This window comes from Paroedura picta, chromosome 5 (assembly GCF_049243985.1).
Source record: "Paroedura picta isolate Pp20150507F chromosome 5, Ppicta_v3.0, whole genome shotgun sequence".
NCBI lineage: Eukaryota > Metazoa > Chordata > Lepidosauria > Squamata > Gekkonidae > Paroedura > Paroedura picta.
The window spans coordinates 135,552,956-135,561,248 of NC_135373.1; positions in this window are offsets into that span (position 1 = coordinate 135,552,956).

Below are 8,293 nucleotides of genomic sequence, written 5' to 3' on the forward strand. Positions count from 1 at the left end.
GGGCTCTCTCAGCCTTACCCACCTCACAGGGGGTCTGTTGTGGGGAGAGAAAAGGGAAGGAGACTGTAAGCTGCTTGGAGCCTCCTTACGGTAGAGAAAAGCAGCATATAAGAACCAACTCTTCTTCTTCTTCAGTAATATCAGAGAGGAGAGCCAGTCTGGTGTAGTGGTTAGGAGTGTGGACTTCTAATCTAGCATGCCAGGTTCGATTCTGCGCTCTCCCACATGCAGCCAGCTGGGTGACCTTGGGCTCGCCACGGCACTGATAAAACTGTTCTGACCGAGCAGTGATATCAGGGCTCTCTCAGCCTCACCCACCCCACAGGGTGTCTGTTATGGGGAGAGGAAAGGGAAGGCGAATGTAAGCCGCTTTGAGTCTCCTTCGGGTAGGGAAAAGCGGCATATAAGAACCAACTCTTCTTCTTCTAATATCAGGGCTCTCTCAGCCTCCTCTCCCTCACAGGGTGTCTGTTGTGGGGAGAGGAAAGGGAAGGCAACTGTAAGCCGCTTTGAGCCTCCTTTGGGTAGAAAAAAGTGGCATATAAGAACCAACTCTTCTCCTTCAGTAATTTTAGGGCTTTCTCTGCCTCCCCTCCCTCACAGGGTGCCTGTAGTGGGGAGAGGAAAGGGAAGGCGAATGTAAGCCACCTTGAAACCAACTCTTCTTGTCAGTCCCGGAAACGATTAAGCTTTCACCATCTCACAGGAGAAACTGTTAAGGGTTACTGAGAGCTGGATAGCACGAGCTCATCAGCCTTGGTTAGTCCTTGAAGACCATGATAGAAGTCCAGATCATGGCATGGAGGCAGGCCATGGCAACCCCCTTCTGAACATCTTTTGCCTTGACAATCCTACAGAGTTACCATAAGTCAGCTGCAACTGGACAACACAAAGAGTAAACTTTCAATGGAGGATCCTCGTGAGAACGCAGCGAATGCCGCAGCGTGACCTTGGTGGCTAACAGTGGTGGTCAAACATAAGTTGTACACCGCGACTCCTGCCCTGTTGTGTACCCCATGTGATGGCTGAAGGACAGGGAGCCCAGAAAACCTCCCATGACCCTAAATGGGATATTACTGAGGCACCAAATTAAAAATAATAAACCATTCCCTTTAAAAAAAAGAGATTTCTCCACAGCACGCTCTGCCGGAGTGTCGGATTCCTGAAGAGCAGTGGCTGAATCAGCAGAAAAACGAGTGGAAGGTCCCCGTGAGAGCCAATGACCTACCGAGAGGGTGAAAGAGTAAGGAGGCGGCATGGCTGTTAGCTAAATTAGCAGAAGCTAATTAAACAAATACAGATCTGTTCTTGAGCTTCACGGCTTGTAGGCAGGAGCCCCTGTTTGCTGGCTGGGCCCAGCCAACACAAATTTCCCGTTGCGAACTGAAGGAGCACAACTCTATGTCTTTATCTTTTGCAGCCCCACGAGGTTGACGAACCTGTGCCAGAGAGAACACATGGCCTACAGGCACCCAGCCACGGCTGTGCGTGGATTTCCTCAGTCAGAAAACCAGCGCCACGCCAAAGAGGGAAGAGCGAGACTAAATTGTGAGTGTCCTGCATAGTGCAGGGGGTTGGACTAGATGACCCAGGAGGTCCCTTCCAACTCTATGATTCTAGGATTCTATGATTCTAGGAGGAGGTTAGGACTGACAAGGGCAGCCAATGGATGAACTAGACAAGATCCTTAAGTGTAAGAATGTGTCGCTGGCAGCTGAGATCAAGATAATTCGTGTCAAAGTATTCCCTATTACTATGGATGGGTGTGAAAGTTGGACAATGATTCAGTTTGCATAGATCAGATCTGGACTCTCTCTAGATGCTGAAATGACTAACGTTGAGGCTATTAAAGTTTGTTCATATTATGAGAGGGCAAGAGTCACTGGGAAAAATAATAATGCTAGGAAACGTTGAAGACAGCAGGAAAATGACCCCACGTGAGATGAATTGACTCTCGAAAGGAACCCATGGCCTTCTGTTTGCAAGACCTAAGCCAGGATGTTAGCAATAGGACATTGGGGTAGCCATTAACTGATCGGGAACAATCCAAAAGCAAGCCAGTCCTGCTTCAGCTCCTTTTGCTGAGGGAGATGTGATCCACCCCCACACTGGTGGGACATGACGTGAAATCTCAGCCAACTGAGGGCAACCCTGTAGGGCAGGAGTGGCCAAACGGTGGCTCTCTGAAGGTCCATGCTGGCAGGGGCTCATGGTAATTGTAGTCCATGGACATCCAGAGAGCCACCGTTTGACCACCCCTGCTCTAGGGCTTTCCAGGTATGAGATGAACGGAGATGGTATGCCAATGCCTTCCTCTGTGTAGCATCCCTGGACTTCCCTGGTGGTCCCCCATCCAAGAACTAACCTGGGTCAACTGTGTTTAGCGTCTGAGATCTGATCTGGTGAATATGGGCCATCCAGATCAGAGTCCCACCCACACAGAAGGGCTGTATCCTTTCCCAGTACTTTCTCCAGAAGAACAAAGGGCATATAAATGGGAGAATCTTGGCATTCTTTCTTAGTCCAGTTTCCAGACTGGATGGGACCTCTGGCATGAACCCTGTTTGGTGCTTATGGCCATTGGCGGCTGTCTGTTGGAAGGAGTGACCATAATCGGGACTGGGCTGTCAGTCCTGCAAGGACCCGCAGCTACTTGATGATTGTGAGATGACACGGCCATTGTGGTGTGGTGGTTAAAGGGCCGTGGACTCCAATCTGGAGAACCGGTTTTGATTCCCCTCTCCACATGCAGACAGCTGGGTGACCCTGGGCCGGTTCCGACATGCCTCTTCACACATAGTTAGGGATACCAGGGCCTAGTTTGGACACAATAGATAATGCACTTTCAATGCACTTTAGAAGTAGATTTTTCTGTTCTGCACAGGAAAATCCAGCTGCCAAAGCACCTTGAAAGTGCATTATCCTTTGTGTGCAGAATGGGCCCAGGTCTGGGTTAGAAAATACCTGGAGATTTTTTTGGGGGGAGGAGGGTAGAGCCTGGGGAAAGACCTCAGCAGATTATAATGCCATACAATCCACCTTCCAGAGTAGTAATTTTCTCCAGGGAAATTGGTCTGTTGGGCCCTCCAGAACTCCCTGTCCCCCAGAACTCCCAGCAGAATGCCCGCCGGGAACAGCTTGGACAAGCTGGAATTTAAGGACTGGACAACAGTCAATTAGGGCTGGAATGTTTTAATGTCTGGGGTAATTGTTGATAATATTCAATGATTAATTTTTAATATAGTCATTATTTTTGTATTTTATATGTATTATCTGAAACTCAAATACTTTGGCCACCTCATGAGAAGGAAGGAGTCCCTGGAGAAGAGCCTAATGCTGGGAGCGATCGAGGGCAAAAGAAGGGGACGACAGAGAACGAGGTGGCTGGATGGAGTCACTGAAGCAGTCGGTGCGAGCTTAAATGGACTCCGGGGAATGGTAGAGGACAGGAAGGCCTGGAGGATCATTGTCCATGGGGTCGCGATGGGTCAGACACGACTTTGCACCTAACAACAACAATGTATTATCTATTCCACTTAATATTTCTGGTAAGGCCTTGGAGGAGGAGCGTGTCTCATGGCTTAAGTGCCACTTAGTGCTTAACACCCATTCAGGGTGACTGTCCCACCCCAAGTGCCTCCTCCTCGAACCGGCTTGCCTGTCTGTCCAGTGGCCAGCCAATTACCTTCTGTCCCCCACCTCTGACCACGCCCTCCTCCTTCCACTTCCCTCTGAGGCTTGGAGGCTGCAGATCCCTGCTGTGTGAGAGCTGCCCCTGCTGGGGACTTCCTTAACAGCTGCCTGCAGCCTTTCCAGGTCCTGGGGGGAGGGGGAGGCCATCCGCTTCTTCCACTCCACCCCCTTAATCTAGTGCCTGTTGTATTCCTGGATGCAACGGGCTTGGCCTCTAGTCTACTATATATGTATTATGATGCTGACTGCCCTGAGCTGCTTGAGAGGGCAGTATACAGAACCCATAAATCACCATAATCTCTGTTGTTTGGAGACCAGTTGCCATACTGGGGGAACTCCATTTGCCACCTGGTGGTTGAAAGCCGTGGGAAATTGACAGGATGGCTGCTACACTTTTTGAATGCAAATTCATAGAATCATAGAGTTGGAAGGGGCCACACAGGCCATCTAGTCCAACCCCCTGCTCAATGCAGGATCAGCCCTAAGCATCCTAAAGCATCTGAGAAAAGTGTGTATCCAACCTTTGCTTGAAGACAGCCAGTGAGGGGGAGCTCACCACCTCCTGAGGCAGCCTATTCCACTGCTGAACTACTCTGACTGTGAAAATGTTTTTCCTGATATCTAGCCTATATAGTTGTACTTGTAGTTTAAACCCATTACCGCGTGTCCTCTCCTCAGCAGCCAACAGAAACAGCATCCTGCCCTCCTCCAAGTGACAACCTTTCAAATACTTAAAGAGAGCTATCATGTCCCCTCTCAACCTCCTTTTCTCCAGGCTGAACATTCCCAAGTCCCTCAACCTATCTTCATAGGGCTTGGTCCCTTGGCCCCAGATCATCCTCGTCGCTCTCCTCTGTACCCTTTCAATTTTATCTACGTCCTTCTTGAAGTGAGGCCTCCAGAACTGCACACAGTACTCCAAGTGTGGTCTGACCAGTGCTGTATACAGTGGGACTATGACATCTTGTGATTTTGATATGATGCCCCTGTTGATACAGCCCAAAATGGCATTTGCCTTTTTTATCGCTGCATCACACTGCCTGCTCATGTTTAGTTTACAATCCACAAGTACCCCAAGGTCTCGTTCACACACAGTGTTACCTAGAAGCATATCCCCCATCCAGTAGGCATGCTTTTCATTTTTCTGACCCAGATGCAGAACTTTACACTTATCTTTATTAAATTGCATCTTGTTCTCATTTGCCCATTTTTCCATTGTGTTCAGATCTCGTTGAACTCTGTCTCTATCTTCTGGAGTATTTGCAGTCCTCCCAATTTGGTGTCATCTGCAAACTTGATGAGTAGTCCCTCCACCCCCTCATCTAGATCGTTAATAAATATGTTAAAAAGTACCAGGCCGAGCAACGAGCCCTGAGGTACCCCGCTACTCACCTCTCTCCAGTCTGATGAAACACCATTGACAACAACTCTTTGAGTGTGGTTCTCTAACCAATTCCCTATCCACCTAACTATCTGAAATTCATCTTTACTCAGGCCAATATGTCATGCCAAAACGTGGACTGGTTATTGCATGTTTTCAGTTAAGTGTTCAGCAGCAGCACAAACTACCCCAATGAGCATCCAAAAGAATTTTCATGTGTTTGCCCGTACGGACCTAAGAGATTTGTAGGCTGTTTCCATGATCACTCAGTCCTGCTGACAACCATTCTCTAAAAATGTGCTAATCTTTTCTGATTACTTACAAGACTGTGCTACACATTGATTTTTGTGAATGAGAAGTACGGATATTCTCTTGAATGCTCATTGAGGTCGTTTGTGCCACTGATGAGAAGTTAGCTGAAAACGTGTAAAAACCGGTCCATATTTTGGCATGACATATCGACCGGAATAAAGAAGAATTTGTGTTATAAATGTTTATTGCATGTATGTATGTATGTATGTATGTATGTATGTATACATGTATGTATGTATGTATGTATGTAGAGCCTCCTGTGGCGCAGAGTGGTAAGGCAGCCGTCTGAAAGCTTTGCCCATGAGGCTGGGAGTTCAATCCCAGCAGCCGGCTCAAGGTTGACTCAGCCTTCCATCCTTCCGAGGTCGGTAAAATGAGTACCCAGCTTGCTGCTGGGGGGTAAATGGTAATGACTGGGGAAGGCACTGGCAAACCACCCCGTATTGAGTCTGCCATGAAAACGCTGCAGGGCGTCACCCCAAGGGTCAGACATGACTCAGTGCTTGCACAGGGGATACCTTTACCTTTACCTTTATGTATGTATGTATGTATGTATGTATGTATGTATGTATGTATGTATGTATGTATGTATGTATGTGATTTATATCCTGCCACTCCAATACAATGGCTTGTGGTGGGTCACAAATTCTTCATTAAAAACCCCATTAAAAGGACATACCAATACAATACAGAAAAACCACAGCAAACAAGGTGATAAATAATTCTATCCCTGCTCCCCAAAGACTGATACACCCACCATCAGGGAGGGAGTACAGAGGCTGGGTCTGATGTCCCCGCCATGCAGCCACATGCGATTTGTAGGTTCTACTCGATTCCTCTGTGTGCAATGTCAGGGTAGGATCAGGAACGCAGTGCATACTGAGAAGGGGCTTTAGCCCCCCTCCCCCCATTTCTGCAGCTTTAAATAGTCCTGGGGAGACCTCTCTTGGGCCTATGGAAAAATTAATGGATCCAAGGGGGCATTTGGGTCTCTTCAAACAATGCCGTCAAGGGGGGGGGAATGGAAGAGGAGGCATCAGAAATCATGGTAGTAGTGATCCTCATTGGGTACTAACAGGCCCCATAGTGCCGCCACCCCTTACCCTGACTGTAAACTGTAGATCAGGGGTAGTCAATCTGTGGTCCTTCAGATGTCCATGGACTACAATTCCCATGAGCCAGGGGTAGTCAACCTGTGGTCCTCCAGATGCCCATGGACTACAATTCCCATGAGCCAGGGGTAGTCAACCTGTGGTCCTCCAGATGTCCATGGATTACAATTTCCATGAGCTCCTGCCAGCAAATGCTGGCAGGGACTCATGGGAATTGTAGTCCATGGACATCTGGAAGACCACAGGTTGACTACCCATGCTGTAGATGATTAACTTCTAGGAATAATACATTGGGGTCAGCAGGAGGGGCTAAGAAAATGTCTATGATGTCCATGACTGATGGGAGAATCCTCATTGAACAGAGTTGGCCAAACTGTGGCTCTCCAAATGTCCATGAACTACAATTCCCATATGCCCCCTACCAGCAGCATGCTGGCAAGGGCTCGTTGGAAATGTAGTCCATGGACATCTGGAAGGCCACAATTTGGCCACTCTCCTGAAAAGTTTCATGAAAGTTTAATCTTGGCAAAAGATGTTTTCTTTTCAGCCTTTTTTCTTGGGGTCAGCACTGGTAGGGGGTTAGAGGTTAGGGTTTCCAGATTGGGACTGGGGAAGTCTTGGAGATTTAGGGAGAGAGGCTAGGGAGGATAAAGATCTCAGCAGGTACCATGCCATAAAGTCCACCCTACCAAGCAGCCATTTTCTCCAGGAGAACTGATCACGGCAGGCTGGAGACGATTCCTAGGGATCTCCAGGTCCCTCTTGGAGGCTGGCATCCCTAACACGGCTGGAACTAACCATTTATTCCGTTTGGGATCTGTTTTCTTATCAATCATGAAAAAGAAGAACAGTTGGTTCTTATATGCCGCTTTTTCTCTACCCGAAAGAGTCTCAAAGCGGCTTACATTCGCCTTCCCTTTCCTCTCCCCACAACAGACACCCTGTGAGGTCGGTGAGGCTGAGAGAGCCCTGATATTACTGCAGAAAAAGAAGAGTTGGTTCTTATATGCCGCTTTTCTCTACCCGAAAGAGTCTCAAAGCAGCCTACATTCACCTTCCCTTTCCTCTCCCCATAACAGACACCCTGTGAGGCAGTTGAGGCTGAGAGAGCCCTGCTATTCCTGCTCGGTCAGAACAGCTTTATCAGTGCCGTGGCGAGCCCAAGGTCACCCAGCTGGCTGCATGTGGAGGAGCAGGGAATCAAACCCAGCTCCCCAGATTAGAAGTCCGCACTCCTAACCACTACACCAAGCTGGCTCTCCAAGCTGAGACAGTCAAGTGAGGCAATACAGATACAATCCGTTCAAAAAGGCCTGGGGGAGGGGGAATCGTATTTCTGCCATCACTGATTATCTATTTCCCTTCTTGGTTTTGCAGATATGATTATATGATTATAATGGGTGAGTGTTCAGGCCATTAGGTGAGTTTTACCAGCCCCTGCCAAGCCACTGAACGTCATCCACTTTGAAAAGCAGGTATAATTCTGATGTGTAATCCACAGTGACACACGGACAAAAGTTCAGACACATAATAAGTTTATTATGGTATATGGCAAAACATCAGACACTTTAAACTGTTCTCTGGTGTCCCCGAAAAAATGGCTTCATATCTTGTAAGAAAAATAAGTCTTTCTCCTTAATATAGCCTTTACATTGCGAAAGGAACACGTTTTGATAACAAACTCGGCTTTCGTGAGATTTTCGCTCTGTGCTCAAGGAATTCCCACCTCCCCTGCTTCCCTATAAATCCATTTCCCCCTCGTCTAAGTTCCTTGGATAAGATTAAATATACCGTA